Source organism: Hippopotamus amphibius, chromosome 2 (assembly GCF_030028045.1).
Source record: "Hippopotamus amphibius kiboko isolate mHipAmp2 chromosome 2, mHipAmp2.hap2, whole genome shotgun sequence".
Taxonomy (NCBI): domain Eukaryota; kingdom Metazoa; phylum Chordata; class Mammalia; order Artiodactyla; family Hippopotamidae; genus Hippopotamus; species Hippopotamus amphibius.
The window spans coordinates 216,245,897-216,264,471 of NC_080187.1; the positions used below are offsets into that span (position 1 = coordinate 216,245,897).

At 34.8% G+C, this 18,575-nt stretch overlaps 1 protein-coding gene across 13 annotated transcripts in view; it reads left to right on the forward strand.

The window, feature by feature from the left end:
- The window catches only part of PEAK1 (pseudopodium enriched atypical kinase 1), a 272,370-nt gene that overhangs the window by 141,233 nt on the left and 112,562 nt on the right, over positions 1 to 18,575 (forward strand). For 8 of the 13 annotated variants that reach the window (XM_057723460.1, XM_057723457.1, XM_057723463.1 and 5 more), the window contains one exon: positions 11,325 to 11,489. The exons of 4 other annotated variants lie outside the window; for them this stretch is intronic. The gene's annotated coding sequence lies outside the window, so the exon portion shown is untranslated. Of the gene's footprint in view, positions 1 to 785; positions 862 to 11,324; positions 11,490 to 18,575 lie in introns of those variants that run through there. One more of the 13 variants, XM_057723466.1, reaches the window with a different exon arrangement.

Consider the following 18,575-nt stretch of genomic DNA (forward strand, 5'->3'; position numbering starts at 1 on the left):
TGGATTTCTCTGGGTTTATGCTGTTTGAGGTTTTTTCAGCTTCTTGAATCTATAGGTTTATGTCTTTTGCCAAATTTGGGAAATTTTTTTCAACCATATTTTTTCTAATATTTTTTCATCCCTGCCCTTTTTCCCCTCTACTTCCAAGACTCTGATAACATGAATGTTGGATCTTTTGTTATAATTTTACAGCTCCCTGAGGCTCTGTTCATTTGTATTCAGTCTGTGTTCCTTAAGTTATTTAGATTGGGTAACTGCTATTGTTTTATCTTTTAGTTCACTGATTCTTTCTTCTGTCCCCTCCATTCTCCTGTTTAGCCCATCTGTTGGCTTTTTAATTTCAGTTATTATAATTTCATTTCTGTAATAAATAAAAAATACAAATCTTCTATTTCTTTGCTAAGACTTTCTGTTTCTTAGACTTTCTGTTTTTCATTTGTTTTCCAGTGTGTTAGTCTCACTGAAGAATGCTCATTGAAGCATTTTATTATGGCTGCTTTAAAATCCTTGTGAGATAATTCTTAAATCTATCTCACCTTGGTATTGGCATCTGTTGTTTGTCTCTTCTCATTCATGTTGAGGTTTTCCTGATTTTTGGTATGATGAGTGGTTTTCAGTTAAAACCTGGATGTTTTGGGTATTATGTCACGAGACTTTATATTTTATTTCAATTTAGCAGGCCTCTTTTGATACTGCCCTCGCAGGGTGAAAGGGTGCTGCCTCATTATTGCCAGTTAGAAGTATAAGTGCAGGGTCCCACTTGCCCTCCACTGACATCTGGGGAGGAGACTGCTGTTACCTCTTGGTAGGGGTGGAAGTTCCAGCTCCTCACTAGGTCTCTAATGACACCAACCCTGCAAGGTAAATACCGAGGAGTGGAATTGTTGGGTTATGTGGTAAGTTTTGTTCAACTTTGAAAGAAGGTATCAGACTTTTTTAAAGTGGTGGTAAAATTTTACATACCTGCCAGCAATGTGTGAACATTTCAGATGTTCTAAATTGATGTTATCCTTTAGAACTTCCTGCAATAATGAAAATGTTCTATATCAGCACTGTCTGATACTGTAACCACTAGCCACATGTGGCTGTTGAGCAAGTGAAATATGGCTAGTACATCTGAGGGAGTGAATTTTTTATTTTATTCAGTTTATCAATTTAAATTTAAATGGCTATATGTGGCTAGTGGCTACTATATTAGAAGATGCATCAGTGCAGCTCTATGTCCTCACCAGTATTTAGAATTGTCAGTGTTTCTAAATTTAGCCATTTAATGAGTGTGAAATGGTATCTTTGATTTTAATCATTTAATGTAGTTATTGGCCACTTAATTTTTATAATGATGTTTTTAAAACAGCAAAAGTTTTTAATTTTGATAAAATGTGATTTATCAGGTGACTGTTCCTATATTTCTTTTTTACTTTTTTTTTTTTATGGTTGGTGCTTTTGAATTTTTGCCTATCCTAAAATCATAAAAACTTTCCCCTGTTTTCTTCTTGAAGCTTTATAGGTTTATGATGTATTTTCATTTAGTATTTTTACATATACAAAGTCTTGTCATGTAAAAGCAAAATTCATTTTTATTCCATATGAATATCCAGTTGTTTCAGCAACATTTGTTGAAAATATTTTCTTCCTGCATTGAGTTACTGTGGCACTTTAAACAATTAATTGACCAAGTATCTTAGAGTCTATTTTTGTATTCCCTGTTCAGTTCCAGTTTTCTATATGCTGTCCTTAGGCTATTACCAAACTATATGGATTGCGGTAACTTAATGTTAACTCTAGAAATCAGGTGTTGTACGTATTCCTACTTCGTTCTTCGTCTTCAAAGTTATTTTAATTATTCTGTTCATTTGGATTTTCATATACATTTTAGAATCAGCTTGTACATTTCTACAAAAAAAATCCCCGGGATTTTGATTTAGATTGAATTGAATGTATAGATGAATTTGTGAAGAATTGCCATACTAACAATTTTGAATCTTCCATTTCATGAGTATGTTATATATTTATTTATGTTAGTATTCTGTAATGTGTCTTAGCTTTGTTTCTCAGCTTTCATTTTATAGGTCTTACACATATTTTGTTAGGGATAAACTCAGGCATTTTGTTTAATGCTGTTATAAATGGCATTTAAAAGTTTTAAAATTTCTAGTTATTTGTTGATATAGAAATACAATGGATATATGTATATTGAACACAAGTTCTGCAGTCTTGCTAAAATCACTTTACAGTTTTACTGTAGATTCCTTAGGACTTTCTATGTAAATAATAATGTCTCCTGTAAATGAAGACATTTTAACTTCTTCCTTTCCCATCTTTACGCTTTTCATTTCTTTTTTGTGCCTCCTTATAGCTGTGATCTCCAGCATAGAACATTTATTATTTATTATTATGTCAGGATTTTACAGATGCAATTTATCAAATGGTAGTTCTTTTCTATGCTAAGTTTTCTGAAGTTTTTATTATGAATGTGTTGAAATTTATTAAATATTTTTCTCTGTTGAGAGGATCATATTTTCTCCTTTATTCTGTTAATATAGTTAATAACTGATTTTTTTTAAATGTAAAAATCAACCTTATATTTCTTCTTATATGCTAATTTGATTTTGCTATTTTGTTAAAGATTTTTGCAGCTATTCTTATGAGAGATATTGGTGTTCAGTTTTCTCGTAGTGTCTTTTTCTGGTTTTGGAATCAGTCTAATGCTGGCCCTATAAAATCAGTTTGAGAAAGGTGTCCTCCTCTACTTTTTGGGAGAATTTATGTAGGATCTGTGTTACTTCTGCCTTTACATGTTTGATAGAATTTACCAGTGACGCATTGGGGACTGGAGTTAGGGGACATTTTAAATTACAAATTTCATTTCTTTAATAGATACAGTGTTTTTTGGGTTATCTGTTGTTTCCTGAGTCTGTATTGGTAATCTGTGTCTTTTAAGGGATTTGTTCATTTCATCTTAGTTGTCAAATTTATTGATATAAAATCATTCATAAATGGTCTCTTGTTCTTTTTTTTAAGTTAATTTCTATTTATTTATTTATTGGCTGTGTTGGGTCTTTGTTGCTGCACACTGGCTTTCTGTAATTGCGGCAAGCAGGAGCTACTCTTTGTTCTGGTGTGCAGGCTTCTCATTGCAGTGGCTTCTCTTGTTTCAGAGCATGGGCTTTAGGTGCGTGGGCTTCAGTAGCTGTGGCACGTGGGCTCAATAGTTGTGGCTTGCGGGCTCTAGAACGCAGGCTCAGTACTTGTGGCACGTGGGCTTAGGTACTCCACAGCATGTGGGATCTTCCCAGACCAGGGATCGAACCCATCTCCCCTGCATTGGCAGGCAGGTTCTTAACCACTGCACCACCAGGGAAGTCCTCTTGTTCTTCTAATATCTGTAGAAGCTTTAGTGATGTTTCCCCTTTCATTCCTAATATTGCTGATTTCTGTCTTTTCTCATTCAGTCTAGTTAGAGGTTTGTCAATTTCACTGATTTTTTTTTCTTTTTTCTTTTCAGAGGACCTGCTTTTGGTTTCATTGATCTTTTTGTGTTTTTCAGTTGTCTATTTTATTGGTTTCTATTCTTTGTTACTTTGTTACTGTCTACCTATTAGGTTTAATTTGTTCCTTTTTTTCTAGCTTCTTATGATGGTAGCTTAGATAATTGATTTTAGGCCTTTTCCACCTACTATTTGCATAGAAAACTATAAATTTCCTCAAAACACCTTGTTAGCTGCATCAAATTTCATTTTCATTCATTTCAAAGTATTTTCTAATTACCCTTGTGATTTCTGGCATTTAGGCTTCTTTAGAAGATGTTGTTAAATTTCTAAATGTTTGGAAATTTTCTACATATCATTTTGGTTTTAATTTCAAATTTAATTCCCTTACTGTGATAAGGGAATGTACTATGTGTAGTTTCAGGGTTTTTTTTTTTTTTAATTTGTTGAGACTTATTCCTGGTTCAGCAGATGGGCTATCTTGGTAAATGTTTCATGGACAGTATAAAAGTTAATATTTTGCTGTTGTTGGTTGGACTGTGCTATAAACACCAGCTCAGTTGAGAGTGCTGGTCGAGTCTTCTTTATCTTTGCTGGGCTTTCCATGGACCTGTTCTTTTCAGGTACTGAGGGAGGAGTGTTGATGTCTCCAACTGTTTGGGGTGCTTGTTTGTTTCTCCCCTCAGTTCTGTCAGTTTTTGTTTAATGTATTTTGTAGTTCTGGTTTTATGAACATACACATTTAGAATTAGTCCATCTTCCAAATGAAGTGATCTCTTGATCACTATGAAATATCCCTCATTATCTCTGATACTATTTTTGTCTTGTCGTCTCTCTTCTTTGATATAAATGTGGCCATTTCTTAAGATTTTGGTTTTACATGGTTTATCTTCTATCCTTTTGTTTTTAAACTATTTCCTCATTTTAGTGTGAGATTTTCATAGCATATATTTGGTCTTGCTATTTTAATCTGTCTTTTAATTGGAGTATTTAGATAATTTACATTTAATGTATGTATTAATATGGTTGGGTTTAAATCTACCATCTTGCTATTTTTTTTCTATTAACCATTCCCTTGAATTAATTATCCTTTTGGATTCCATTTAATCTCTATTGGTTTATTTTTTTTATTGGCTTATTCTTTTTTCTACCTGTTTATTTACTTATTTTAGTGGTTGCTCTAGGATTTATAATATGCCTATTATTGCATTCTACTATCAAATAATTTTATACCATTTCTCATATAGTGTAATACATGTATAACAGTATTCTTCCTTTGTCTCACAGTCATCTTTTTCTCTCTGAACTTCAGTTTGGATAGATTACATTGCTGTGTCTTCAGATTCACTGATTTCTTTTTTTCTGCAGTGCTTATCTCATCCAGTGAAATTTTCATTTCAGAAATTATATATATTTTATTCTCTAAAAGTTCTATTTGAGCCTTTTTGAAAATTCTCCATTTCTCTCTTCACTGTGCTCCTGTTTTCATTTATATGGAGCATACTTATAACACCCTTTCAGAGTCTTTGCCTGTTAATTCCATCACGTCTGTCATTTCTGGATCTCTCTGTGTTGACAGATATTTTTCTGATTATGGGCCACATTTACCTACTTCTTCGTACATCCAGTAATTTTTAATTAAATGTCAGATATTTGTGAATTTTATGTGTTGAGGTCTTGATTTTGTGGTATTCTTTTAAAATGCATTGGACTTTTTCCTAATAGGCATTTTAAATTGCATATTAGTTTGATCCTTTCTAGGCTTTCTAGGCTTCCAAGCTCCTTTCAGGAGGGTCTAGAGTAACTTTTATTCTGGGGCTACTTTCACCCTGCTTCTGTGTGTGGCCCTTCTGGGGTCATTACGGATAGCCTTTTATATTCAGTGAGGTTTTTCCCCTTTTGCTGGAGGGAACTTTTTTTTTTAATTTGTTAATTAATTTATTTTATTGGCTGTTGGGTCTTTTTTGCTGTGTGCGCGCTTTCTTTTTTTCAGTTGCGGTGAGTGGAGGCTACTCTTCATTGTGATGCGGAACACGGGCTCTAGGTGCATGGGCTTCAGTAGTTGCAGCACATGGGCTCAATAGTTGTGGCTCACAGGCTCTAGAGCGCAGGCTCAATAGTTGTGGCGCACAGGCTTGGTTGCTCCGTGGCATGTGGGATCTTCCAAGAGCAGGGATCAAACCTGTGTCCCCTGCATTGGCAGGCAGATTCTCAACCACTGCGCCACCTAGGAAGCCCTGAAGGGAACTTTTTGAAAAAATCTTGGCCCCATGTCAACTCTGAAAATCCTTTGTCTTAGAATTCCCTGGTAATTTTTTCCTTAGAAGTTCTTCTTGGCTGATCTCAAGAAATTTACCCTTCTCGTGTACAGGTTTTTATTCAGCTAAATACTCAAGGGACCCTCGTTTAAATTACTGGAACTCTTTCCCTGCTCTCTGGAACTCTACTCCGTAAATTGTAGCTACCTTGGCCTCCTTGTACTTTTTTCTCTATCTCCTCACGTCAGCAAGATTGCCAGGCTCTATTTGGGTTCTTCTATACTGGAGTAGTAAATTGCTTCCTGGCTTAGAGCCTTGGGTGATGGTAGGCCTTGCCTTGTTTGTTTCCCTTTTCTCAGGGATCACAGTCCTGCACTGCCAGTGTCTGAAAATAGTCCTCTCCTGTATTTTATACAGTATTCTAGTTGTTTGCAGTGAGAGGATTATTCTGGACTATGGCCTCATGGCCTCAGAAGCAGGAGTTGAATCAGTCTAGAATGAATTTTAATGCTAACACCTTTACAAAATTCTGAAGTTCTCAAGCAATTGTTATTTTTTACATAATTTTAATCATTTATTCACTTTTTCATCAGTATTGTTATAAATGATCTTGTATCGACTGTAGGAACTATTATCTATTTTTCAATTCAGAGGTCCATTACAAACTTTAAATCGGAAGCTGACCCAAAGAAAATGATTTATCGTACCTGATAAATTTCACAAATCAGGAAAATGGATTTTGAAGTATACAGAACTTCTCTCAATAGTATGGAATAGTCATTTTAAATATAAAATTGTTACTTAATATTTCATTAGGAACATGAAAGACGAATTACTGGGAGGTAGGGACTAAAATGAACCATTTGAGCTAGTGTTTTTAAATATGAATCCTATCATTTTAGAGCATGATCATGTGAGTATAGGTACTTTATCTCAGGAACAGGCAACTGTTATCTGGAAAGGGTCAGATAGTGTATATTTTAGACTTTGTGGGCCATACAATCCTTGTTGCAACAACTTAGCTCTGCCTTCATAGTACAAAAGCAGCCATAGATGATACATTTTTAAATGTGCTGGCTGTGTTCTGATAAAACTTTATCTGTAGAAAATGAAATTTGAATTTCAAGTAATTTTTATGCCTCAAAATATTTTTCTTCTTTTGCTCTTTTTTCCCCGCTATTTAAAAATGTAAAAAACTACTTTCTTACCTTGCAGGTTATACATAAACAAGTGGCTGGTCAGACTTGGTCCCTGGGTCATAGTTTGACAGTCTTTGCTCTATATGATTAAAAAGCTCCCAAGTAAGCTGTAGGATTCCTGTTGGACTGTTGTGTTTTCATTCTAAGTAATGCTTTTACTTGAACTATTCCCCACTATTAAATTAAATAGCAATGTAAATAAGATTACCCAGTACTGAGCCTGTAAGGCTTTGATAGACTTTATAACGTCAAAGGTTAATGGGGAATTGGGGCTAATACCTAATTTATCTTACTCTCAGACTGGCACCTTTGCTCTTTTAATTAAGCAAGGTTAATTTCCTTCCTTCCTATTTTGTTTTAGTATACCTATCTTATTAATGTTTCAAAATTAGCACGTGTCCTAAATTTAGTTATTTTGTGATGAAGTTGCCATGGTACTCATAAACAAAAGGTCCCCCAGCATTATAACATGTTTAACTTCCTGCTGTCCCCACTTACAAGATCTAGGGATCTTTCTTCTTAGTTCACAATGTTGAGAATACAGTCTCTTCTCTTAATTACCTTTGCTTTTGTATTGTCTTACACATAACGCTGTTAGCCAGTTAGAACACAAAATATATTTCAAAGCATATTCTCTTTTTTCTGTCTGATGTAGCTTAGCATACTAGTCAGGCCCCTCTTAGAATACTCAGAATTTTTCTAACAGGTCCAGCAGTATTGATATATACAGTATATGATTTTGTTTGGTGTTATGTTCATACAGTTAACTCAGGCCACACTTTGAATGGTTATGTAGTTTGTATTCTATAACCATAAGTGTATTTTCCTTCCTTAAGGTATATAATTGAAGTTGTTCTTTTGCAATACGCAAAATCCAGTACTGTGGAAGTTCTAGATAAAAGGGCTTGAGTTTAAGTATATGCTGCTGTTGCCTCAGTGAGTAGGTAGTAACCAGCTGCATATAGTCATACATTCAGGGAATACTTTTTCTGCCTACATTGTCTTCATGATGTTTTCCCAGCACGCTGGTACACTATCCAAGAAAAAATAAAACAAAACAAACAAACCAAAAAAACAGGCAGTTTGTTTCTTTTTACATGTAGAGAGAGAATAACTTTTGTTTTCAAATATAAAATAAAAATAAGGATTGGTTCCGAAAGTAGCTATGAAGTAATACAGAATTGTCATCCAAAGAGAATTCACAGTTAGTTAAAAAAAATTTAAGAATTTTTAATAATTGTTATTTTATTGTTGTCATTACATAGGAGTTAATAAACAGTTTTGAAATCTGGCCAATGTTCACATATATTTTGGGGGGTATGGTTCTTAAAAGATTTTTCTCACAAATTTCATTATTTTGATAATTTAGAAACTTTTCCCCATGAGCATTATAAGCTTGTTCCTGTCTTATGACATGTACACCCTATGTCTAGAAGATTCTTCCCCTAAAATTTTCAATTTCTGGCTCATTTCAACCTGAACATCATCTCTCCAGGGGGCCTTCCTTGATACATTGTCTACAGCAGCACCTCCACCTTCCCAGCCTCTAACACCCAGTTTTATTTTCTTCAGAGCACCGTCTGAAGTTCATTTACTTACCTGTCTCTGTATTAAAACGTAAGCTCTCTGAGAGGAGAGATCTTGCCTTCCCTATTATTTATCTATCTCAATTACTCAGAACATTTATTTTCATGTAGTAGGCCTTAAGTATGTAATTTATATGTGGTTGGAGGGATAAATAAATGAAAGTATGTCTAATGTGTGATTTGTGGGACTATTCGATAGGCTAACGTGTATTGTGAATCACCAAGAAGGGATACAATGAGTAACTTTACCCAGATTTGTTTCACTATAGAACTACTTTTTCTTTAAGCATTTAGCCTAGACTTCCACAGAAGACATTTTGGAAATGTGAAAGATGTACTAGTATATTTAATTTTTTAATGTATTATAATAATTACAAACATATACAAACTGTAAGAATAGTACAGATAATTTTTCCTGATTCACTTGAGAGTAAGTTGCTGACATTATACTGCATCATCTCTGAATACTTTAGAGTGCATTTCCTACAAAGACATTATACCACATAACCAGGATAAAATAATCACAATCAGGAATTCAATGTTGGTAGGTTACTACCATCTAACCTACAACCCTATTCAAGTCATGCCAGTTGTTCTGGAATTCAGTGGTGAACAACTCTAGAAAGGAGAGAGGCACAGAGTAGGCAGCCTCAAAATCTGCATATGTCTTTTATTTCAAATCTTTGATCGATCACTAAGTTCACATGTATAGAGGAGATTCCATAGAGCCTAGTGGGAAGTAATAGCTGACACGGAAAGTTGTTGAGATGATATTTCAAATTTTGAGTTTGAGTTCTACCAAACACATCAGAATAAAGCATTCAGAAAAAGACTTTTGGGGACTGAGAGGAAAGGAATGCAGGGTGGATTATAGGAGGATAATAGATCACTGAATTAAGAAAGAGTAGGTTCTCATTTCAGTTTTGCCACTAACCAACACAGAAAGTCACTTCACTTCTTTATCACTAAGTACTTTTCTAGGTTATCAGTATTTGTATATCCATAAGTTCAATTTCTTTTCATATTCAAATTTCAAAAGGCGTTAATTGCATGTTTCTTCTTTAAAGACTCATAATAGAAAAAGGACTAATTTTGCCAGTGTTTATGTGATACTGGGCAGCATCATTTCCTCTATGTATAGGTGATATGTATTTTTTTTCTTGGCAATATTTCTCCTACGTGCCACTCATCATTGTCATGTACCACATGAAGTGATGGATATAAGCACTGTAAGAGTATTGGGTATTGTTTTCATCATGAATAACCCAGCTGTGTTGGAGACATATTGTTTGATGTTGCACAAACGAAAACGTCCTTTTTAAAATGCTTTTTTTGTTGTCTTAAAATTTATTGGAAGGTTCAACTCTACACAGTATGTAAGCACAATCAGGAATTATTTAAAAGTGATCACATTATCTTTTTCTTTCTTCTTAACTCTTCCAGTTATTTTCCTTGTATTTGATGTTATAGAGAAAACAAATTAGGGGTTGGGCCAGTTTAAACATGCATGTAATCGGTGCTCGAGAGTCAGAAATAGATAGGAATTTATTAATTTAATCTTTTTTATTGGAGTATAGTTGCTTTATTATGTTGTGTTAGTTTCTGCTGTACAGCAAAGTGAATCAACTTTATGTATACGTATATCCCCTCCTTTTTGGATTTCCTTTCCATTTAGGTCACCACAGAGCATTGAGTGGCATTCCCTGTGCTATACAGTAGGTTCTCATTAGTTATCTATTTTATACATAATAGTGTATATATGTCAGTTCTAATCTCCCAATTCATTCCACTCCCCCTTTCCCCCTTGGGGTCCATACGTTTGTTCTCTACGTCTGTGTCTCTATTTCTACTTTGCAAATAGGTTTGTCTGTATCATTTTTCTAGATTCCACATACATGCGTTAATATACGATATTTGTTTTTCTCTTTCTGACTTACTTCACTCTTTATGACAGTCTCTAGGTCCATCCACGTCTCCACAAATTGACATTTTGTTTACCAAGTTATAAATATATTTTATACTTAAGCCTAAAGTAAAACTGCAAAGTGGCTAGAGAAATTTTTGCAATTGAAGATGTCTACTTTCATATTTAACAGAGGCTGTATCAAAGTTGGAAATTGTGATTGTTAGAATTGGATTTTTATAAAGGTGAAATAGAATTTAATATTTCTTATTCTTATATTTCTAGACAAAAAAAAGAAATGTATAAGGACAATCGAATTAAGTCTTAGAAAGCCTCAAGTACATCAGTGCTGGTCTGATTCTTAAAAGTTACTTGGTTGTTAGGTATGTCATGGATAGTTCTTGAGTGTGTGAATTCTATCCATGTCTCCTCCTAAGTAAGGAAGTTACTTTTTAAAAATTTATTTATTTATTCATTATTTATTCTTGGCTACATTGGGTCTTCGTTCCCGGACTCAGGCTTTCTCTAGTTGCAGCAAGCAAGGGGCTACTCTTCGTTGCAGTACACAGGCTTGTCATTGCAGTGGCTTCTCTTGTTGCGGAGCACAGGCTCTAGGCCCTCAGGCTTCAGTAGTTGCAGCATTCAGGCTCAGTAGTTGTGGCACACGGGCTTAGTTGCTCTGCAGCATGTGGGATCTTCCCTGCCCAGAGATCAAATCTGTGTCCCCTGCATCGGCAGGCACATTCTTGACCACTGGATCACCAGGGAAATCCCAGGAAGTTACTTCTTAAACGAATAAGTCTAATTTTAACTGTTGAGAGAGGGTAAAATTAAGAATATCCTAAGTTTACTTATCCAGTTTAGCTCTATTTTTTGTTGTTCTCTTGCAGTAACCATTGCTATCTTCAGAAAATAAGTTAAGAAATGAGAGGCAAGGAAGAAAGGAGATTCATCTTGGAAGGACCCAAAGCACTTTGAAATTTAAAGGAATGTAAAGATAGCTGCTGAAAACCACCTTTGTCACGAAAATGGATGAAGTACTTCAAATTTAAATGGTAACCAGAATTCTCATATGGTGATACATTTACACCAAGAACTTTAGATTACTTGAAAGGATATCTTTTTAAGTTTAAATATTTACCTTACAAATACCAAAGTGTGGATAAAGCTGATAATTTTATAACTTATTTAGCATAGTCAGGATTTTATTATGCCTCTTAATGCTTGACCGTTATATTAGCCAAAAGAATTATTGCTTTTTTCACAGGTTATAAGCTTCTTAACATAGAAACAGATAAGCTTATTTGAGTAAGACTGTGGCATAGTACTAGTATACTTATAGTTCTGTCCTTTACCAAATATTTTTTCCTTTCATAGAAATAACCCAGGCAATATAAGTGGCCGTATCTTATCACATATGCAAATGTTTTTTAGTTTTGTTTTCTGAATTTTATTTCATATTGTTTTGTAGTTTCCTTATGTGACATCTGGTCTCTTGATCTTTTTCCTTTCATATCTGACATCTTATTTTAATTTAATCTTTATTTTATCCTCTGCCCCTCCTTCTCAAGCATTTGGGGTTATAAAAGACACAAGGTTTTAAGTCTTTATGTAGTTAAAATTTAAAAAAAAAGACACAAGGATCCAAAATAGAAAAGAAGAGAGAAATTTGAAAAGATTATGAAATTATTTCTTATTGTGAACTTGCAGTGACTGTTATATTTTAAATAGAGTGGAAAGCAATTATAGAAAGACTTAAGATTCTTTGTCAGTCTTCTTAAATCTCCTTGTTCTTAGGCCAAAACTGTTTCAAAACATGTTTTGTAAAGACTCAAATGTTTGCAATTTTTTAATGGCATCCTAGTGAACAGTTAGAATTTTTATTCATGGGAAGTCTGTTAATTTGATTTTGAGGGATCATCATTTGTTTGCTTTAGTCACTGTGTCTTGGTAGTGAATGGAAGCAATTGAGTAAAACTAGGTCCTTGCTGTGAAATCAGGATGTGTGAAAAATCAATCAAATACAATATCAATCACTAGTCGTAATGATTCTAAGGAATGCAGGACCTATTATTTCAAGATAATGATTTAAATTGGCAAGTTTAACCCAGGATAAATAGTATATAAGGAATGAATGTTCTAATCGCTCTTCCCTGTGTTAACATTAAGCTGGGTAGAAAATACCTTAACACTGATTTTTTTTTTTAATTCTCCAGTTATTGGTTAAACTTCTACTTATGCCATAATTAGAACTTTCCATGTTCTTGTCACTACCAACAATGTACCAGCTTTTAGCCTTTTAAAAATGTCCAGCAAATTCTTTCTAGTCCTCAACCATTAAAAAATTAAAGTTGAAGAAAGTAACTTTTTTTTAAAGATATATTTTATTTTATTTTTAATATTTTGGCTGTATTGGGTCTTTGTTGCTGTCCGAAGGCTTTCTCTAGTTGTGGCAAGTGGAGTTGGCAACTCTGTGTTGCGGTACGTGGGCTTCTCATTGCAGTGGCTTCTCCTGTTGCGGAGCACAGGCTCTAGGTGTGCGGGCTTCAGTAGTTGCAGTGGGTGAGCTCAGTAGTGGCTAGCAGGCTCTAGAGCGCAGGCTCAGTAGTTGTGGCACACGCACTTAGTTGCTCCACGGCATGTGGGATCTTCCTGAGCCAGGGCTCAAACCTGTCACCTGCATTGACAGGTGGACTCTTAACCACTGTGCTACCAGGGAAGCCCTGAAGAAAATAACTTTTGAAACAGCAGAAATTTAAGTGCTGAATGTTCACTTACACGAGCAAGATAACAAACAGAAAGTCACCAGGGAATTCCGACAGTCCAGTGGTTAGGACTCTGTGCTTTCACTGCCCTGGGTTTGGGTTTGATCCCTGGTGGGAGAACTAAGATCCTGCAAGCCATGAGGTGTAGCAAAACAAAACAAAACAAAAAATCACCAAACTTCCATGTCTGCTTTACCTGTTTGATTATATTTGCTTCTATAATCTCATATAACCACAGGTTCATTAATGAACCAAAAACAAACAACACTGTCAGAATTTTTATCGTGATACTTTTACCACTCCTTATCAAACTCTTAATTCCATTTCAATTTCTCTCTCAGTGATTTTTGGTAACTATAAATAGGATCATTGAAATCTATAGGCAGTGGATTTTTCTAATCATTAATTTCCACTTTTTTCACTACCAAATTTGTTTTTAGGGTCATAATATTAATAAGGAACAGATTAAATTAGAACTTGACCTCTCTACAAAATAAAACAGAAGAATTGCCTTGATTCTCCCCTCAAGTCCAGTTCAGAAGTCATGTAATTCACATGTATGAGGCCACTTGAATTACATACTATTTAATTTTTCTAGCCCCATCTAAGCTGGGTGCCTCCAAAATCCCAAATCTATTGTGGCTTTTGATGAGGGAATGTAATCAGACTTCTAATTATGCAACTGACAGAATTTCTAATTTGTACAATTAGAAATTCACATTTCTAACTGTGCAAACTATCATGGCCACTTTGAAGAGGCTAAAATTCAAAAGATGGTGTTCTAGCTATGTTAAAGTGAAGCCAAACACCCAGTTTTATCTAAGTTCATTTCACTAGCTTAAAATTATGGTTCTTGGGAGTAGGGAGAGTATATTCTTACAGACAGTAGGACCACTCTAAACAATGTATCTATCACGAATCTTAAACTTATAAAGCTTATTAGGCTCCATTTAGGAAAACTCTCCTTATGGAGAGAAGCCTGGATGTAATTTGCTCAGACAAAAAGGAATTAAAAATAATAGTAATTAATGTGTATTGACTGTTTACCACATGCCAAGCATTGGGATTAGTGTCTAATATGCGTTATCTGAAGCTTCACCACTCTATTTGGCATAGGTCCTATTATTAAATATTTCCATCTTACGTATGAGGAAACACATTCACAAAGAAGTTATGTAAATTGCCCTACATCAGGTTGCTAGTTCAAGGTAGAGCCAGGTCCTTCTGACTCCATAACCTGAGCTCTTAACCAGGAATGTATTCTAGTTTTACAAACATTCAATACTTCAAAACTGCAACTTGTCGAAGTTTTTATTTACCTGGTGGCAGACCAGGAAAGGTATTATTAGCAGCATTCTCATTTCAGCTTTGTAAAATCATGCTCCTGTCAGATAGGTAGTATTTTTCTTTTGCAACATCAGTTTTATTTTGTCAATAATTTACCATTGTTTTATGTTCTTAAAGTGTTAGTTATTATTTAATAGAAAAGATAACTTAATCTAATAACTAAGTAAAGGTTAAATTACTTGAAGATGATATCAATAGACCCACATTTTATCTGAGATAGAGACAGAGGACAGAGAAAGACAGGAGACATGGGTGAGGAAACAATGCAAAACTGACCTCTTTTCTCAGTTGTCCTTAGAGTCTTATTTGCCTTTCTCTTTATCCCAACAAAGTTCTTCCTTGTTTTTTAGTCTCAGTAACTGATATTGTTACTAAAAACTAAAACAGTAATGAATCTGGAGACCAGTTTGTCTTTTTAAAAAAATTTTATTTTATATTGGAGCATAGTTGATTAACAATGTTCTGTTAGCTTCAGGTGTACAGCAAAGTGATTCAGTTTCTCATATACATGTATCTATTCTTTTTCAAATTCTTTTCCTATTTAGGTTATCACACAATATTGATCATAGTTTCCTGTCCTATACAATAGGTGATTGTTGGTTATCTATTTTAAATATAGTAGTGGTGTAAATTTTCTATTAAATTTGTATGCAGTCCTTTTCTTATCCTCATTGTAGAAAACTAAGTACATTAACCTGTTATCAAGGTTTAAGATGATAAAACTTATCAAGACTCAACATTTTAAAGATATCAATTCTCCCTAATGTGATGTATAGGCTTAACTCAATTCCTAAAATCCCAGCACGATTTTAAAATTTATAATTTATAAAGAAATTAGAACAGCTAAAACAATTTTGGAAAAGAAGAATAGAGTGAAAGGAACTTCTCTACCTGATTGTAAACCTTACATAGCCACAGTGCTCAAGACTGATATTGGCAGTGAGATGGACATAGAAATCAACAGAATAGATAACCCAGAAATAGCCCCACACAAGTATAGCCAGCGGATATTTTTAAAAATTTACTTTATTTATTTATTGGCTGCGTTGGGTCTTCATTGCTGCACACGGGCTTTCTCTAGTTGAGACGAGTGGGGGCTACTCATTGTTGCAGTGTTGGGCTTCTCATTGCGGTGGCTTCTCTTATTGTGGAGCAGAGGCTTTAGGCGCACAGGCTTCATTAGTTGTGACACGTGGGCTCAGGAGTTGTGACGCACAGGCTCTAGAGCACAGGCTCAGTAGTTGTGGCGCACAGGCTTAGTTGCTCTGTGGCGTGTGGGATCTTCCTGCACCAGGGCTCGAACCCATGCCCTCTGCTTTGGTAGGTGGATTCTTAACCACTGTGCCACCAGGGAAGCCCCTGATTTTTTTTTTTTTTTAACAAAACTGTAAAGGCGATTCAATGGAGAATGGATTGTCTTTTCATCAAATAGTGCAGGAACAATTGAATATTCATAGAAAAAAGAAGGAAGCTCAGCCTGTCTCACCCCTTATACAAAAATTAACTCAAAGTGGATCATAGATTTAAATGTAAAACTATGAAACTGTTTAGAAGTCTATGTGGGGGAAAATCTTTAGGACCTGGGGCCTAGTGAAGAGTAGTTAGATAGGACAGCAAAGCACAATCCATAAGAGAAAGAAAAATGGGCAAGTTGGATTTGATCAAAATTCAAAACTTTTGCTCTGTAGAAGAGCCAGCTAAAAGGATGAGAAGACAAAACAGTCATATGTAGGTTACTTAAAGTACGCTAAAAAGTCAACGGTTAAAACAGTTAAAAAACAGTTTAAAAATGGGCAAAAGACATGAAGAAGTATTTCACCAAAGAGGATACACTCTTAATAGCATCAGCAGATAAGCATATTGAAAAGATGTTCAGCATCACTTGCTATTAGGGAAGTGAAAATTAATGCCATGTGAGGATGCTGAGAAACTAGATCTTTCATATATTGCTGTTAGGAATATAAAATGGTACAGACACTGGAAAATAATTTGATAGTTTCCTTAAAAACTAAATGTTCACTTACCATATGACCCAGCAGTCCCACTCTTGGGCATTAAACCCAGTAAAATGAACACATGTACACACGAAAACATGTACATTATAGTCCATACCAGCTTTATTTGTAGTAGCCGCAGATTGTACCAGCCAACATGTCCTACAGTAGGTAAATGGTTAAATAACTGTGGTACATTCATACCATGGAATATAATATCAGTAAATAAAAAGGAATGATCTACTCACGTACACCACAACTTGGATGGATCTCAAGAACACTACGTTAAATGAGAAAAGCCAGTCTCAAAAGGTCACATACTTTATGATTCCGTTTACGTAACATTCTCAAAATGACAAAATTATGATGATGGAGAACAGACAGTTGTTGCCAGGGGTTTGGGAAGGTTGGAAGGTAGGTGGATGGGTGTGACTATAAAGAGATAGCACCAAGGGATATCTTTGCAGTAAAGGAAAAGTCTGTATCTTGATTGTGGTGATGGCTAATCTGCGTGTCATAAAATGACATTGAATACACACACATTGTACCCATGTCGATTTCCTGGTTTTGGTATTGTATAATGTTTATACAAGATGTGTGTTTATACTATTGGGGCAAACTCATTTAAGGGTAAATGGGGCTTCTCTATACTATCTTTGCAATTTCCTGTGAATCTTCTATTTCAAAATAAAAAGTTAAAAAAAATAACCCTATTATAATTCATAAGTATGGTCCAAAAAATTCAGTCCTGTAAGGTCGTGTTACTTCTGGATTAATGAAATGACTAGGGTGAGCTACATTAGTACCTGGTTAGAAGTTGTGAGGGTACAGCTTTGAGCTCCAAATTCTCCCAGTCCCATCTGGTGGCACTTGTCTGCTTTGGCTTAAATATTGTCAAGGGCATTTCTAGGTCTGGTGGCTGGCTGGCAACTCTCAGGACAGTCCCATTGATTCCAAGAATCTTCCAGTTAACAACTATTTCATGAGCCAAGTCTGGTGAGATTGATCCAAGAAAACTAGGGGTCAACGAAGACCCAACACGGCCAATCAATCAATCAATCAATCGATCAATTTATTTAAAAAAAAAAAAAAAAAAACCTGGAGTGCTGAGATCCACCCTCCTGCTTCCTTGGGTTCCTGGGAGGGATGCTGGCTATTTTCCCCCAAGTTCACTCTCCCCTCCATCTTATCACACTATCCCTCTTACATCTTAGGAACTGTAGCCAGCCTCATTTGAGAACAAGGGTTGAATGAACTGTTGCAGCCAACTGCGGATTATCTAAATATACATGAAGTATTATCCGAATATACATGATAAAATGTTTCATTTCTTTGTAGTAATTTTTCAGTTCAAGGTTTAGTGTATCTTAAGTTTCTGATATTTTGCTTAAGTAAGAAGAGTGTTTCATGTCCTTTGTAAAAAGCTGTGTAGTATGAGGAAAAGCAAAAGGAGAATAGAAAAGTTATATAATCCTTGCTTTCTAAACTAAGGGCATAAAATTCGAAATGATCCTAAGGATTCTTTTGGAAAGAATATTAAGTGATCATCTGGGTTTACATCTACCTTCTAGTGGGACAATCAACTGACCTGACTGATAGAGTGAACTTCATGCCATTTTACATACTGACTCATTCATTCACTCATTCATTCATCAGACATTTACTTGGGAGAAATAATATTTGCAACATCCTTGCTTTACATAAAATTAAGTGGAAGCTCTTGGAGGCAAATCTACTTGCCCAGTATTACTCAGAAATTACAGTATCACTTTAAATATTCTTTCAGACTTATGTAGTTCAAAATGTATTTTGGTCAGATATTACTCTGTTCCAAGAAAGAAGGTTCATCCGCATGTTTTCTTTGTTTATAAATCTCCTTTACTCCAAGATAAAATGTAATTAGATGTTATTTCTATTTCTTTAAAAAATTTATTATGAAAAATTCCAAGAATTCAGAAAAATGCAAAAACATCTATTATCATACCACCAAGAATTAATTAAATGCTAACATTGTCATTTTGCTTAAAGAAACAAA